Genomic DNA, 17,727 nt, shown 5'->3' with positions numbered 1-17,727 from the left:
CGTAGCTCCCTGCCGCTGATGCGGCGACGCAGCAGCAGACCCATGGTCCGGTGGGGCTTCAGCAGCTGGCCGGGGGCTCTGCGGCGCAGCAGCAGGTCGTCGGCACGGAGGGGCAGCAGCCACCGCCCCCGGTCTCGATGGCGTTGCAGCAGCCGGCCACAGGCAAGGTGGGACAACACGCAGCCCCTTGCGCGCCTGGGCAGCAGCCGGCCTCTGGCCAGGCTGCTTCGTCGCCACGCGGAGGGCCTGGGGTGGCGCCGTCCTCGCCCCGTGCGCCTCAGGTGGAGGAGCAGGACTGGTTGGGGAGGCGCCCCAGCCGGTCCCCTGTGAGGCGCCACAGCCGGTCCCCGGCGCCCTCTCCGCCTAGGGGGGTTTCGGCGTCGCGGTCGGGTTCGGTGCAGGGGGCTTCATCGCCATCTACCCCTGCATCGAAATCTTCTTCACCAGCGCCTGGACCGCCATCTTCACCGCGCTTGTCTCCGCCTCCGCCAGTTGCCCCCGTCTTGCAACCTCCACCCACTATTCCTCCACCAGTTGCGTAGCCGCCGGTGAGGAGGAGTGGGAGGTTTGCTACGACGGAGGATGGTGTGGAGGCTACGGATGAAGACGTGATGCAGAGGGCTATGCGGCGCAAGGCGGAAAAGAACCTCGACACGTCAGGTACTAGAATTTCATCCAAGTCTTTCACTTCTTTTTCTGATACTAGAATTTCTTCGAATTTGAGTAGTGTAGGTATATCTTTGGGTAGAGGTTCGGATGAGATTTTAGCTTCAGCTCATGTGTTGAGACAGACGGAGCTTGACCGTTTAACGGTTGCTCCAAATGGATCCACTGAGCTGGCTACTTCCACTGTTGACGATGACGAAGATGATGGCATCCTAGATGGTCATCTTCTCTCGGCTTTAGTTGGAAGTGTGACAGAAGTTGATTTAGACCACTCAGAGCTTAGTTCAGTTTATGACCTCTCTGCCTCTGAACGTGGTTCTAGATCATCGGCTGGAAAGAAATCTCGTAGATATGGTAAAAAGTCTAAATCCAAAATAGTTTCTCGATGAACGGCACGTTTCGGAATAGCAGAGGTCTTGGTGACTTGGCTAAGCATTCTCACATTGCCGATGGTTGTAGAGATTATGATTTAGATTTCATTGCTACATCGGAGACGGGTAGGCGAAATTTCACACAAAGTTTTCTCGACCGATTGTCAGGCGGAATTAACTTTCAGTGGTTTTCTCGCCCACCTCGTGGTAGATCTGGTGGCATTTTACTTGGCGTCCATATTGATACCATGACTGTCTTAGCTAGTTCTGATGGAGAGTATCACATTAAGCTCGACATTCAGAATAAAGCAGACGGGTTCAAGTGGAGTCTGGTCGCTGTGTATGGTGCCGCTCAGGATGCGTTTAAGGCTGACTTTTTACGTGAATTGGTAAATCTTACAAAAGATAATCCCTATCCGATTTTAATCGGAGGCGATTTTAATTTGTTGAGATTTCCTCACGAGAAAAGTAAAGGCCACTTTGATGGACATTGGCCTTTTCTATTCAATGCTGTCATTGACAGTCTTGATTTAAGGGAGGTGTTCATGTCTGGTCGACAGTTTACTTGGGCCAACAGCTTGCCTGAACCCACTTACGAGAAGCTAGATCGCGTGTTGATGGACACCGAATGGGAAAATAAATACCCTATGGTGTCTGTCCGTGCACTAGAACGTATTGTAAATCTGTCTGACCATGCCCCCATCCTTCTAACCACTGGGGATCCCCGTCCTGTGTGTATGCGGCCGTTCAAATTTGAACTTGGTTGGCTACATCGAGAGGGTTTTCATGATATGGTTAAGAAGGTTTGGGAGAGACCGGTCGGAGGCAGCTCTCCAATTCTGAGATGGAACAATAAGATGCGGTCAATGCGCAAACATCTCTGTGGTTGGGCTGCCCACACGGCTGGTATCCTTAAAAAAGAGAAGGCTCGCTTATCAAATGTTATTGATGAGCTTGAGGCTTTTGCGGAGGTTAGACCGTTGTCGACGCAGGAGATTGAACTCAAAAATCAATCAAATGTGCAGATGGCGAGTCTTCTTCGTGAGGAGGAACTTAAATGGTACCAGCGATCCAAAGCCCAGTTCATTATAGAGGGAGATTCAAATACGCGATATTTCTATGCTTTAGCCAATGGGAGACATCGGAAAAAACGTATTCATTCTCTCACTCAAGATGAAGGGGTGATTGAAGGCCATGAGCAGCTCAAATCGTACATTACTAATTATTATAAAGGCTTGTTTGGTCTTCCGGAGGAAAGTACTTTCTCTCTTAATGAGGATTTAACAGCCGATATACCCCAAGTTTCCGTTGAGGAAAATGGTCTACTAACCGCACCTTATACTGACGAAGAGGTTCAGAAGGCAGTTTTCCAAATGGAATGCAACAAAGCACCGGGTCCTGATGGTTTCCTAGCTGAGTTTTATCAAACTTTCTGGGACACGATTAAATCGGACCTTCTAGATTTGTTCAGTGACCTACACTCTGGACAACTAGAATTATTTCGTCTAAATTTTGGTGAAGTAATCTTGTTACCGAAAGTTAATGAGGTAGAAAGGATTCAACAATATAGACCTATCTGCCTATTAAATGTAAGTTTCAAGATTTTCACGAAAGTGGCCACCATTAGACTTAATACGGTTGCGGATCATGTAGTCCAGCCATCACAGACGGCCTTTATGCAAGGAAGAAACATCCTTGATGGAGTGGCGGTCTTGCATGAGACGGTACATGAGATGCATTCTAAGAAATTAAATGGGGTTATTTTAAAACTAGATTTTGAAAAGGCGTATGATAAAGTCAAGTGGTCGTTTCTACAGCAAACACTCAGGATGAAAGGTTTTTCTCCAGAGTGGCGCGCTCTGATAAATGATTTTGTGTATGGAGGTAGTGTCGCAATCCGGGTTAATGATGACACCGGTCACTATTTCCAAACACGAAAAGGGTTACGCCAAGGGGATCCGTTATCACCGATGTTGTTTAACATTGTAGCGGATATTCTGGCTATACTCATAGAGCGGGCTAAGGCTGATGGCCAGATTGAAGGAGTGATTCCACATCTAGTTGATGGTGGCTTATCTATACTTCAATATGCCGATGATACAATTCTATTTATGGATCATGATCTTGAAAAAGCTCAAAACTTGAAATTAATCTTGGCGGCTTTTGAGCAATTGTCAGGATTGAAAATCAATTTCCATAAAAGTGAATTGTTCTGTTTCGGTGATGCCCAAAATGATATGGCTCTGTACACAGAGTTGTTTGGTTGCGGGCAAGGCCAATTTCCGATTCGTTATTTGGGTATTCCGATTCATTATCGGAGACTTACAATCGCGGAATGGAAATTAGTGGAAGAAAGACTACAAAAAACGCCTTAGTAGTTGGAAAGGCAAGTTGCTGTCCCTAGGTGGAAGATTGGTACTCATTAATTTGGTACTCACAAATATGGTACTGTATATGTTATCATTTTTCATCCTACCAAAAGGAATTCTGCATAAACTCGATTATTATCGATCCAGATTCTTTTGGCAAGGGGACAGCGAGAAAAAGAAATATCGACTGGTTAAGTGGAGTATAGTTTGTAGTCCCAAAGACCAAGGTGGGCTTGGAGTTCATGATTTGGCAGTCAAGAATTCGGCCCTATTGGGAAAATGGCTGTTTAAGCTCCTCACTGAGGATGGGACTTGGCAGACTATCCTTCGGCGAAAGTATATCGGTTCGAAGACATTATCCCAAGTGGTTTGAAAACCAGGGGATTCTCACTTCAGGGCCGGGCTAATGGCGACAAAAAATGAATTTTTTCGCCATGGCACTTTCACAATCAGAAATGGAGCACAAATACGTTTCTGGGAAGATGCTTGGCTTGACAATGCACCCCTAAGTGAACAGTATCCAGCTCTTTATAGGATTGCTCGTCGTCAAGGTGATACCATTGCTACCGTAATGGCTACCTCACCCCCGAATGTGACGTTCAGACGGGTTTTACTTGGACAAAGACTTGCGGCATGGAATACCTTAATTCAACGGCTCGGGGATATTCAATTATCGGACGAACCGGACGAATTTAGATGGAACCTTCATGCCAATGGTGCTTTCTCTGTGAAATCTTTCTACAACGCGATCCTTCTTTCTGATCTACCAGTTGATAATCATAAAAAGATTTGGAAGATGAAGATACCATTAAAAATTAATTTTTTTGGATGGTATCTTCGTCGAGGGGTAATCCTCACTAAAGACAATCTTGTTAAGCGTAATTGGCATGGGAGTACTCGATGTGTTTTCTGTCATCAGGACGAAACAATCAAGCACTTATTCTTCCAGTGCCAGTTCGCGAGATCTATATGGTCAGTCATTCAAGTAGCATCTACCCTGTATCCTCCGACTAGTGTTGCCAATGTCTTTGGTAATTGGCTTCATGGTGTCGATTCAAGGTTTAAGTTGCTTCTTAGGGTGGGGGCGCTAGCAGTTATCTGGGCGCTTTGGCTATGTAAAAATGACAAGATTTTTAATGATATAAATTGCTCTTTGTTGCAGGTCATCTACAGATGTACAGGTATTCTCTGTTCGTGGTTACCTCTTCAGCGAGTGGAGAACCGAGACCTGTTTACGGAGGTCTGTACACGGTTGGAGGCTACGGCGAGGGATACTTTTTCCCAACATGGGTGGCAGCATAGTCTACGGATAGATGCCCCACCTTCTTCTTAGGCGTTATATGTTTCATCCTGATATGTATCTCGCCTAGTTTTTTGTTTTTATCATTTTCGAACCTGAGACAACATAAACAGCTGTGTGCATCCTGGTTATGCAGAGGCTGGATGTAATTGCTTATAAAAGTAATGAAAACATCCTTTATCGAAAAAAAATGGTAACTAACTCAATTACTCCCTTGATTTGTTTCCATCAGCTACCATGTCTTTGTGCGTATTTGCCAAGTTTGCATCAGTTACCATGTCTTTCTGCAGGTTACATAAGCATCGACTGTGGATATGTGGATACCCAGGAATACACAGATCCAAATAGAGATATAACATATTCAATCGATAAGGGTTTCACTGATGCAGGAAGTATCCACCCTGTCTACGAACAGAATTTGCAGTCTGACCTTGCAGACCGGTACAATAACGTTCGCTACTTTCCCAATGGAGATCGCAACTGCTACACATTGCGGTCCCTAACACCGGGTGGCAAGTACCTTGTTAGGGCTGGATTTGGCTATGGTGACTATGACAAACTAAACAGGCCTCCTACCTTTGATCTCTATCTTGGGGTCAACTAGTGGACGACGGTGACCATTGCTAATTGCAGGACAGCATATGTGTTTGAAATAATTGCTGTGTCCCCTGCCGACTTCCTGCAAGTTTGCTTGGTGAACATAGGGTCGGGAACTCCTTTCATCTCATGGCTTGACCTGAGGCCACTCAAATCAGATCTAGTAGTAGATCTTTATCCGGAGGCTAATGTGACACAATCCCTGGTTTTGCTTAGCTATTTCCGTGACACGGTTGGTTTTGGGCTCAATCGCTACCACTTCGGAACGAATTATGCGCATATTAGGTAAGAACTATTTGGTCATGTAATTTTTCCTTAGCATTGTCTTGAATCATATTATTGTATATAAATGCTTGCTAAGTGTTGTTTCAATTCAAGGTCCCCAGATGATCCCTTTGACCGTATCTGGCAGAGGTATGAAGATGTTCCCAGCTGGACAGACGTACCCAACAAATCCAATGGGTTGATACAAAACTCCACAAGCGATGCATATGATGCACCAGATGCTGTGATGCGTAGTGCATCCACTCCAGTGAACGCTTCAAGAATGGACATATCATGGAGTTCAGATTCATCCATGAGTGTTGGTGTTGACCCCAAGTTCTTTCTTCTACTCTACTTTGCTGAGTTGGAGGACACCCGAGAGTTAAGGCAATTTGATGTCTTTGTGGATGACGACCAGATAGCTACTGCATTCAGTCCAAAGTTCTTGCTGCCAACTGTTCTCTCAAGGATCGTGCAAGGATCTAGCAATCATACCATCTCCCTCGTGGCAACATCAAACTCGGTGCTTCAGCCTCTGATCAGTGCGATGGAGATATACATAGTGCGGCCAGTGAATGAATCTACCACGGACTCTTTAGATGGTATATCAATAACTTCCTGAAGCAATTTTTAAAGTCTAATATGGTAGGATAGAAAAATAGTTACTTAATTCTAGTATACGCATCTAAGGTGATTTACCGATGTTTAAATTTTATCCCTGATTTATACTTGTTTTAGCTTGGAATTCGTTAATTTTCATTCTTTCTTCAGCTTATCTCATGCAAATCCAGGCTTCTGTATTTTTTGTAGCCTCATGTTTCGAGCATTTATAGATGTGATTATTAATGGTTAGGCTTAGTTTTGATGATAACGCTCACAGCGCTCATATCAGAAGTGTTTTGACAAAGGGTTCTTTATTACTCATAAAATAGCATCATGGAAAATACAATTCGAAGGAATTTACACCCAATCTATGGATAGCTAAGATACACACGGCCGCACAAATCCGACAAAAGAACAAAATAAGGCAAAAAATACAAAGCTAAAATAGCTAACGTCTATTGTCTAAGAGCATCTCCAACAGGCGCGGCAAAAGACGCGCGCGGTAGAAAAGCCGTCAGTTTGGCGCGCGCGGGTGCCCGCGCTAACCTCCAGCGGACGCACGAAAAAGAGGCGCGCGCTAAAAAATTTACCGCTCCCGCGCTTTTGCGCTATCCCGCGCGGGAAACTTGGCGTTTCGGCTAGCGCGCTATAAACGCCACGCGGGCGCGCACGCCAACTGCCCGGAGTCTTCAGTTGCGCCCGCGTGTCGCTCCGCCTCTGCCTCCCTCCTCTCGCCGCTCTGCCTCCCACGTCGCGCCCGCGCTGCCGCCCGACGAGATGCCTCCCCGACGCCGCTCCGCCTCCGGCTACCGTGGCGTTTGCGCGCGGCCAAGCGGCCGCTTCGACGCCGAGATCCGCTCCGGCGAGGAGCGCATCCGCCTCGGCACCTTCGACACGGCGCATGAGGCCACGCGCGCCTACGACGCCGTCTCCTGGCGCCTCGGCCGCTCCCGCCGCTAGATGAACTTCCACTATGTGTGGACGCGGGGGCAGGCGGAGCAGCTCGCGCCGCCATCGCCGGCCGTCACGCGCGAGCAGCAACGGCGCCAACGCGAGCTCGAGTAGCGGCTCCTTATCGCGGAGCGCGCCGAGCGCCTCCACCTCGAGTGGGCGCGGCAGTTCCCGGAGGAAGTCGCCGCGATGGAGGCGTTCTACGCACAGAAGGAGGAGCAGAAGGCGGCGGCGGTGAAGAAGAAGGCGGACCGCGAGAAGCGCCGGGCGGAGTCGGCGGCGAGGAAGGCGGCGAGGGCGGAGAAGACGGCGAGGAGGGCGGATGAGAAGAAAAACGGCGCCGAGCCGTCGACGATCGTCCTCTCCTCCTCCTCCTCCTTCGAGTGGACATCTACTCCGGTGTCCGACACTACTCCGAGCACCCACTCGTCGGACTTCGACTGGGACTCGGAGTAGATTTTAGGGTAGTTTTAAATAAAATGTCGCTGTACCGTTGAACTTTTAATATATTTCGTATTTTTAGTTAATTTTTCGTGTTTTGTTTGATTTGTTTCGAACCAAAAAGATCAAAATAACCGTTCGCGCCGCGCTGCGCGCTGCATAATGGCGCGCCCAGTGGAGGAGCAATTTTACCGCCCGAGCACGCGCCGCCAAATGCCGCATCCGGTGGGGCAACTTTCAGCGCAGCGTGCTATCAATTTACAGCGCGGCGGAAGCGAGGTTTAGCGCGCCGATTTTTAGTGCGGAGAAACGTGGAACAATATTTGCAGACCTTTGCATTAACTTGCATAAAGCATGGGGCTGGGAGTGATCTTGAGATCAGAGACATTTCTTTTGTTCTTGTTTGCACATTTAATTAATAGATGTTGAATTCACACAACAAAGATCCTAGAAATATCTAACTTAATAATCATGATTACCACATCACATGAATATTGTTCTGCTGGATTTAGTTTCAGAATGCACGACGTTTGTCATCTTGTTAAGTCTGACTAAACTGTGAATTTGGTATCTGTAGCCAATGCTATGATGGCCATCCAGAAAAATTTCTCCGTGAAACGAAATTGGGTGGGCGATCCATGTGGCCCTATATCTTTGGCATGGGATGGCTTGAACTGCAGTTATACTCCTAGCAGTCCTCCAAGAGTAACTGGCTTGTGAGTTCTAAACCAACAAAATCGCTATATATTGGTGTTGTCACTTATTTTTTATAAACCAGAAACTAGAGACGAAAATCTACACTCCTATGTGCTGATGTGTGATGATTGTTTCCTTTTCATTGCAGAGACATGTCATCCAGCGGATTGGTTGGTGAAATTAATGCTACTTTTCGTCAGCTAACACTGCTCCAGCACTTGTACGTTTGATAGATTGCTAATTTAGTCTACCTCGGATTTAGAAAGTGTTTATGTGTTTGTAGCTAGCCCTTGATTAGGAATCCTTGCATATTTGAACATGCATGTCAATTGACCCCTGAATGCTCCGAGCCTTCCAATATATTTCAGTAAAACAATCAACTTATGATAACTAGACTATCATATTTCTGTTTGAATTTTATCATCAAACTCTATTGCCCTAACCATTTTGAACATAGTATAAAACTTTTGTGAAGTGTATAAGTGGATTGTACTAGCCCTTTACATCAGTTCGAACTTTTGGTTCCGTTGGCTAGTGTATTAAGCTTGATAAAAACATGTTAAATCTCGAGTTCGGTAATTCTAAATGTTCAGTTTCAAGAATCATATATTGCTCCCATAGTTTAAATGTTAAAACATGGCATCTATTCTATAATACTTCACATTTTTTTTTATATATCATCTTACTTTACATTTCCAGGGATCTATCTCACAACAGTTTGTCTGGATCAATACCGGATTTTCTGGGTCAAATGCCATCACTTAAATTTCTGTATGTGTTACTGCATTCCTGCCAATCGGCCTTCCTTTTTTAAAACTTAATAGTATAGAGCCCTTTCAATCTTTAGTTTCTTTGTCTCTGATAGGGACTTGTCGAGCAACAACCTAAGTGGATCGATTCCTTGGAGCCTGCTAGAAAAATCACAGCATGGGTCTTTGACATTAAGGTTTGGACACGTTTGCTGTATATCTGTTGTTCAACATCTTTGTAAATTAATCAACTGAGACATTCTTTGCTCATCAAACTGTTTGACAAATACTTACAAAAAGTTCAATATGCCACGTTTTGCTGCTGTCGTCAAACAAAACTGGAAGGCCAATTTTTTACAATTTGCTTCTGTCCCTAAATTGGTTCCAGTTTCAAGTACGCTGCATTCTTTCACCTGTCAGCATTTCATTTTTCAGGCACGACAATAACCCAAGTCTTTTTGGAAATAATAACTGCAATACAACACAGACTAAAAAAACGAACAAGACAAAACTACTTCAGATTGTTATTCCAATAATTGCTGCAGTAGCACTACTACTTGTGGCTGTATTTGTGCTTGTCATTTGGTCCAGAAGAAATAACAGAGCAGGTAACATATTTGGCAATATACTTCACAAAAGGAGGCATTGCTACGGGAATTATCGTGCTTGCTTGGCATCCACCTTGTATGTATGATTTAACATGGTTCATGATGTATGCTGCCTCCAGATGTGTCTCATTCAGCTAATCTGTTCGAAAACCGGAGGTTCAGTTACAAGGAACTCAAGCGCATCACAAATAACTTCGACACTGTAGTTGGAAGAGGCGGGTTTGGCCTTGTCTATGCTGGCCGTTTGGAAAATGGAGCTTCTGTTGCAGTGAAGATGAGATCAGAAACATCTTCACAAGGGAATACAGAGTTTTTGGCTGAGGTACATGTTCAGTTCAGCAAATTAGAAGTTGTATACTGTGTATCGTGTGAATATTGCAGGCTTATGAGCTATCCAAATTGCAGGCTCAGCACCTGGCCAGGATTCATCACAGGAACTTGGTATCCTTGGTTGGCTATTGCAAAGACAAGAAACATCTAAGCCTTGTCTACCATTACATGGATGGGGGAAACCTACATGACCGTCTCAGAGGTTCGGAAATTTCGCACCACATACATCATAGAATTGGGTTTGATATATTGTGGAGCATGTTATGCTAAAGTAAATTTCAGCTGCTCCATTGTCATTGCATTTTGTATTCAGCAGATTTGATACATGCTCAGGGTAATTCATGACCAAATGAGAGAGCTAATTGCAAAACTCTTTCGAAATGTTAGTTAGGAAAAATATGAAATGCATGATTTCTTACCGTAACATCAACTGAACTCGGTGGGTTGCACCAACCGATTCCCTCAGAAGCTCAGACTGCGCAAAATCGCAAATGTATATGGCCAGCATGTTTGAAAAGGGTTTCATACTTGCATGTGATCTAGTACTCCACCAAATCACCAGATCAACTCTCTACTTGTCTAACTAGACTGACTTAATGATTTACTTATTTCACAGGCCAAGAACCCCTTAATTGGCTGCAGCGCCTTAAGATCGCATTAGATTCTGCCTACGGTAAGCACCATGTTTTGATGTTGCAGATGTTAGCCGTTGTCCATATATACGTATCCAAACATTTCTCTTTGATACTTCAAATATCCAACTTCAGATCATGTAGGTACCACTGTATTATCTATGGATTCTAACTCAAATTATCCATGCACTGCATATATATAGGACTGGAGTACCTGCACAAATCTTGCAGCCCGCCATTGATCCACAGAGATGTGAAAACCGGGAACATCCTTCTCACTGCAAACCTGGAGGCGAAATTATCAGATTTTGGGCTGACAAGGGCTTTCAGCAGTGAAGCGATGACACACACGACCACCCAACCTGCTGGCACCCCCGGATACCTTGACCCAGAGTACGCATCTTCTGACCCCAGCTTCCACATTTCCGTTTGAATATACTTAGTTCTGAGGAGTGTGGTGTGGGAGTTGACCCTCAACAGGTACTACAGGACCTCACATCTGAGCGTTAAGAGTGACGTGTACAGCTTCGGCGTCGTTCTCCTGGTGCTCATCACAGGACAGCCGGCGATCATCGCCGTCAGTGACACGGAAAGAACCAACATCACGCTCTGGGCGAGAGACAGGCTTTCTGAAGGTGACATAGGCAGAATGACTGACCCAACGATTAGAGAAGACTGCGACATCAACTCCGTGCTGAAGGTGGCACAGCTGGCCCTGCAATGCACGGAGCGCCAGATTCGGGACCGCCCAACAATGGGGCAGGTTGTCGAAGGAATCCGCGAGAGCTTGCAGCTGGAGACATCGTCGCGCTCCCTGAGCCTGAGTTCCAGCTCCATCAAGACAGGCAGTTGGGCATCTGCTGACGGTGAGTCTGTTGGTGCGTCTGATGCAGAGCTGTTCAAAGAAACATCATCTCGGTGATATGGAGCCATGGAAGGATTCACCTACACAGCTTCTTTTCATCTACCTGTGAGAGTCTGAGTTATTAACGTTGCAGTATGTGTTGAATTATTAACGATCCAATATGTGTACATACGACATACTACTACGATTGGAGTTTTATTGAGCGAAGGGTTGAGATGAAAGAGAGACACCCCTTGTATGTGGCGCCGCCTGTCTTGCCCTCTGTATGATCGGTAGAGGGTTTTGTGTTAACGATGGGGACTTCCATCGGTTGCATGTTGATTTATATATGCCAACATCGGCAGAGATAGATACACGGAGGGTTACAACAAACGGAGAAAAGAAAGGGATGATCCTGATCTTATAGTTACGATGGGATCACCGCAAATACATTTAAACTTCCGTCTATCTCTAACTGATCTTCCGTACAGGTTCATCTGAACTTCTGTATCATAACAATACTCTAACACCCCTCCTCAATCACAGCCTTCTTAAGGTTGAGGTTGTACTTGAATTCTTCAAACTGTCGAGCTGGTAAAGCTTTTGTGAAGCCATCTGCCACCTGATCTTTTGATGGAATGAATCTAATCTCAAGCTGTTTATTTGCTACTCTTTCTCTTACAAAATGAAAGTCAATTTCAATATGTTTAGTCCTAGCATGAAATATAGGATTGGCAGAAATATATGTGGCACCCATATTATCACACCATAGGCATGAAGTTTCATTTCTTCGGATTCTAAGTTCTTTCAATAAAGACTCAATCCATATGACTTCTGTTGTAGCATTTGCTAGAGATTTGTATTCAGCTTCTGTGTTTGACCTTGACACTGTTGCTTGTTTTCTAGCACTCCAAGAAATTAAATTGGGTCCAAAATATACAACAAAACCTCTGTCATCTACACAACCTGCCCAATCTGCATCTGAGAAGGCACTTACTAGTGTAGAAGAAGATCTCTTAAAGGTTAATCCAAGACTTACTGTACCACTGACATACCTCAATATTCTCTTTATTGACATACCTTGTTTACATAAAAGGCTATATCTAGTCTGGTGAGAGTCAAATACTGTAATGCTCCAACAATACTTCTATACCTTGTACTATCCTCTAGCCCTAGAAGTTCTCCTTCAGTGACAGAAAGCGCTTCTCTGATGTTGATAATGGAGTAGGTAGTGTCTTGCACCCTTTTAATCCAACTCTGTTGAGCAAATCTGAATCATATTTTTCTTGGGTCAATATAATACCTTGATTGATTTTCTTTACCTCAATTCCCAAGAAGAAGTGTAGGTCACCAAGATCCTTTAGTGCAAAAGCTGAACTAAGATCTTGAAGGAGTGCACTGATTGCTTTATTGGAGGAGCTAGTAACAATAATGTCATCAACATATACTAGCACAAAAATGATAATACCTGACTTATTATATATAAAGAGTGATGTATCTGCCTTAGATATCAGAAAACCAAGTTTTTGTAGTTTTGAGCTTAGCTTTGAAAACCATGGTCTTGGTGCTTGTTTCAACCCATAAAGTGACTTATCAAGTTTACACACATGATAGGGTGCATTAGGATTCTCATAACCAGGTGGCTGCTTCATGTATACTACCTCTGTTTCACGGAATAAGGCGCACGCGCATTCCTAGACGAACTTTGACCATAAAAATTGAGCAACAAAATCTTAATTATATTATATGTAATTAACACCGTTGGATTCGTATTGAAAACACTTTCTAATGATGCTAATTTCATACAAATAATCTTTATATATTTGAAATAATTCATGGTCAAATAAAAAGCTCGTAAAACGAGGACGCCTTATTCCTTGAAACAGAGGTAGTACCTCTTCTTCCAGAACACCATGAAGAAACGCATTCTTCACATCTAATTGCCTCATGCTCCATCCTCTTGATACTGAAACAGCTAGAACAAGTCTGATAGTAGCAGCTTTAACAACAGGACTAAAAGTATCTTCATAGTCTATACCATATCGTTGTTTAAAACCTTTTGCTACTAATCTAGCCTTATACCTATCAATAGTACCATGAGCTTTCCTTTTAATTCTATAGACCCATTTATAATCTATTAAATTGGTTCCCTTTTTATGTGGTACTAGATGCCATGTTTTATTTTTCATTAAATCCTTATACTCATCATTCATAGCTTCTTTTCATTTTTTATCAGCTAAAGCTAACTGCAAAGTTTTAGGTTCATTTGCAGAGTAGGATAAGCCATATCTCACAGTTCCATCAGTATAAATTTTGGGTTTAGCATGACCAGTTTTTGATCTTGTTACCCGGGCTGGAGGTGCTTCTGGTTGCGCTGCAGTTTCACCATGCACAGAGGATCCGTGCGTCGCTTGATCCAAGGCTGCAGAACATCCTGTCGGGGACGCGGTCCCGCGCGCTGGACTTGACGTGTGCCACACGGCGTCGTTCTGGTGGTCGCCAGCATGTGGCGATGCAGTTGATGGCGACCGGCCTGCACGCGCGCCAGACGCATGCCTGCGCCTGTGGGGCTCCGCTGCGGGAGCGCGCGACGTGTCGCCCGCGGGCTAGCTTGCCGCGGATCGGGAGGAAGGCGCTGACACATCCCCGGATACCGGCGCAGATTCTTCATTGCTGTCCGAGGTTTCCGTGATCCGAGGCAAATCCTCCTCGTGTCTTGCGCAATTTCGGCCAGCGTCCAAATTTGCTCCGTTTGGCCTCGTTTCTGGTCTGTTTTCGACGAAATTTTCGCATGCGTTCTCCTGTTCCTGCAGAGCACTTGCAACACCAGGAATTACAGAAACATTAGGTGTTAGATCAGTGCAACGTTGGGCCTCCTCTTGAGATAACACCGGTGAGTTTTGGAGTGATTCGGGTAGAAGAATAATTTCTTGACGAAGACGAGCGCCAGCATTGGAGTCAAGGCTAGCAAAGGGAAACACCGTTTCATCAAAAACAACATCACGAGATATATAAACTCGACCAGAAGTGACGTCTATACATTTAACTCCTTTGTGCATGTGACTATAACCAAGAAAACCGCATTATTTGGATCGGAAAGCTAATTTTCTTTGATTAAAGGGACGGAGATTTGGTCAGCATGCACAACCAAAAATGCGAAGAGAAGCATAGTCTGGTGTTTTTTGGAGTATACATTCCATGGGTGTTTCATGGTTAATGACTTTGCTAGGCAACATGTTAATGAGATGTGTCGCGGTTAGGAAGGTTTCATCCCAGAATTTTAGTGGCATTGATGCATTTGCTGTTGGATAACGTTGCATAGAAAACAAAAATTTTCCTACCGCGAACACGAAATCCAAGCCAAGATGCAATCTAGAAGACGGTAGCAACGAGGGGATTATCGAGTCTCACCCTTGAAGAGATTCCAAAGCCTACAAGAGGAGGCTCTTGTTGCTGCGGTAGACGTTCACTTGCCGCTTGCAAAAGCGCGTAGAAGATCTTGATCACGATCGGTTCTGGCGCCACGAACGGGCAGCACCTCCGTACTCGGTCACATGTTCGGTTGTTGATGAAGACGACGTCCACCTCCCCGTTCTAGCGGGCAGCGGAAGTAGTAGCTCCTCTTGAATCCGACAGCACGACGGCGTGGTGTCGGTGGTGGTGGAGAAGTCCGGCGGAGCTTCGCTAAGCGTGCGGGAACTATAGAGGAGAGAGGGGGCGGCTAGGGTTTGGGAGGGGGGCGCCGGCCATCTAGTGGTGCGGCCACCTTGTGGTGCTTGGGGTGGTCGGCCCCCTCCCCTTGGCCCCTCTATATATAGGTGGAACCCAAGTGTTGGTCTCCAAGTCTTCGAATAAGACCCGAACCAAAAACCTTCCATATGGTGGGGAAACCTACCCAAGTTAGGACTCCCACTAGAGGTGGGGTTTCCACCTCCCATATGGGGGGGTGGCCGGCCCCCTAAGGGGGAGTCCACTTGGGACTCCTCCCCCACTAGGGTTGGCCGGCCATGGAGGTGGAGTCCCATGTGGACTCCACCTTCCTTGGTGGTTTCTTCCGGACTTTTCTAGAACCTTCTAGAACCTTCCATAGAACCTTCCGCGACATTTTAATTCACATAAAATGACATCCTATATATGAATCTTATTCTCCGGACCATTCCGGAACTCCTCGTGATGTCCGGGATCTCATCCGGGACTCCGAACAAATATTCGAACTCCATTCCATATTCAAGTTCTACCATTTCAACATCCAACTTTAAGTGTGTCACCCTACGGTTCGTGAACTATGCGGACATGGTTGAGTACTCACTCCGACCAATAACCAATAGCGGGATCTGGAGATCCATAATGGCTCCCACATATTCAACGATGACTTTAGTGATCGAATGAACCATTCACATACGATACCAATTCCCTTTGTCTCGCGATATTTTACTTGTCCGAGGTTTGATCTTCGGTATCACTCTATACCTTGTTCAACCTCGTCTCCTGACAAGTACTCTTTACTCGTACCGTGGTATGTGGTCTCTTATGAACTCATTCATATGCTTGCAAGACATTAGACGACATTCCACCGAGAGGGCCCAGAGTATATCTATCCGTCATCGGGATGGACAAATCCCACTGTTGATCCATATGCCTCAACTCATACTTTCCGGATACTTAATCCCACCTTTATAGCCACCCATTTACGCAGTGGTGTTTGGTGTAATCAAAGTACCTTTCCGGTATAAGTGATTTACATGATCTCATGGTCATAAGGACTAGGTAACTATGTATCGAAAGCTTATAGGAAATAACTTAATGACGAGATCTTATGCTACACTTAATTGGGTGTGTCCATTACATCATTCATATAATGATATAACCTTGTTATTAATAACATCCAATGTTCATGATTATGAAACTAATCATCCATTAATCAACAAGCTAGTTTAAGAGGCATACTAGGGACTTCTTGTTGTCTACATATCACACATGTACTAATGTTTCGGTTAATACAATTATAGCATGATATATAAACATTTATCATAAACATAAAGATATAAATAATAACCACTTTATTATTGCCTCTAGGGCATATCTCCTTCAGTCTCCCACTTGCACTAGAGTCAATAATCTAGATTACATTGTAATATACCTAACACCCATGGCATTCTGGTGTTGGTCATGTTTTGTCCTAGGGAGAGCTTTAGTCAACGGATCTGCTACATTCAGATCAATGTGTACTTTGCAAATCTTTACTTCTCCATCTTCGATGTACTCGCGAATCGAGTGGTAACGCAGCTTGATATGCTTCAGCCTCTTGTGTGACCTTGGTTCTTGTGCATTGGCGATGGCACCCATGTTATCACAGTAAATGATTAATGGGTCCAATGCACTAGGAACCACACCGAGCTCTACAATGAACCTCTTCATCCATACCGCTTCTGATGAAGCCTCTGAAGCCGCTATGTACTCTGATTCTGTTGAAGACTTCGCCACTGTGCACTGCTTCGAGCTTGCCCAGCTTACTGCAGCACCACTCAATATAAACACGTACCCAGATTGTGACTTAGAGTCATCAGGATCAGTGTTCCAACTTGCATCAGTGTAACCATTTACAACGAGCTCTTGGTCACCTCCATAACAAAGAAACATATCCTTAGTTCTTTTCAAGTACTTCAGGATATTCTTGACCGCTGTCCAGTGTTCCATTCCTGGATCACTTTGATATCTGCTAGTCAAACTAACAGCATGTGCTATATCCGGTCTAGTACATAGCATGGCATACATGATAGATCCTACTGCCGAGGCATAGGGGATTTTGCTCATCCTTTCTCTTTCTTCTGTCGTAGCCGGTCCTTGAGTCTTACTCAAGATTTTGCCTGGTAACATAGGTAAGAACCCTTTCTTACTTTCGTCCATTCTAAACTTCTTTAGAATCTTGTCCAGATATGTACTCTGTGATAGCCCTATTAGGCGTCTTGATCTATCTCTATAGATCTTGATGCCTAATATATATGATGCTTCACCAAGGTCTTTCATTTAAAAACTATTATTCAAATAACCTTTAACACTGCTTAATAGTTCTATATCATTCCTGATCAATAATATGTCATCTACATATAATATCAGGAATGCTACAGAGCTCCCACTCACTTTCTTGTAAATACAGGCCTCTCCATGACACTGTATAAACCCGAAGTCTTTGATCACCTTATCAAAGCGTCGGTTCCAACTTCTTGATGCTTGCTTCAGTCCATAAATTGAACGCTGAAGTTTGCATACTTTGTCAGCATTTTTAGGATCGACAAAACCTTTGGG

General features: G+C 44.7%; 1 pseudogene; it reads left to right on the top strand.

The window, feature by feature from the left end:
- The first annotated feature begins 611 nt into the window (after positions 1-611).
- On the top strand, positions 612-11,499 carry LOC127310477 (probable LRR receptor-like serine/threonine-protein kinase At1g05700; annotated as a pseudogene).
- Positions 11,500-17,727: the final 6,228 nt, after the last annotated feature.

Source organism: Lolium perenne, chromosome 6 (genome assembly GCF_019359855.2).
Source record: "Lolium perenne isolate Kyuss_39 chromosome 6, Kyuss_2.0, whole genome shotgun sequence".
Taxonomy (NCBI): Eukaryota; Viridiplantae; Streptophyta; class Magnoliopsida; order Poales; family Poaceae; genus Lolium; species Lolium perenne.
The sequence above is the reverse complement of the archived record's forward strand: the minus strand, read 5'-3'. Positions and strand labels throughout refer to the sequence as shown.